This window comes from Penaeus monodon, chromosome 33, assembly GCF_015228065.2.
Source record: "Penaeus monodon isolate SGIC_2016 chromosome 33, NSTDA_Pmon_1, whole genome shotgun sequence".
In the NCBI taxonomy this organism is placed as follows: Eukaryota; Metazoa; Arthropoda; class Malacostraca; order Decapoda; family Penaeidae; genus Penaeus; species Penaeus monodon.
Genome location: NC_051418.1, coordinates 26740520 through 26740793, shown reverse-complemented (window position 1 = coordinate 26740793; position 274 = coordinate 26740520).

The following is a 274-nucleotide window of genomic DNA, read 5'->3' as shown; positions in this document are numbered from 1 at the left end:
GTGAATTAGATAAATATTTGTATTCGTTAAGGAAATGAAGATGAAAACAAAGAGAATGATAAAAAAGGGAATGAGGGAAAAGCTAGTTTTTTTCAAAATAACTTGCTTTTTTAACTTTTTGTTTCAACCGAATATCTAATCACATGGGAATTGAGTAAAAATATATTTCAGACCTAAGCTGATATTGTGTTCTATGAATAGGCGATTAGGCCATAACAAAACAGTTACGTTGAGCTTATTTTAAGAATTCTAGAAATGTTATTTGAAGGAGAGA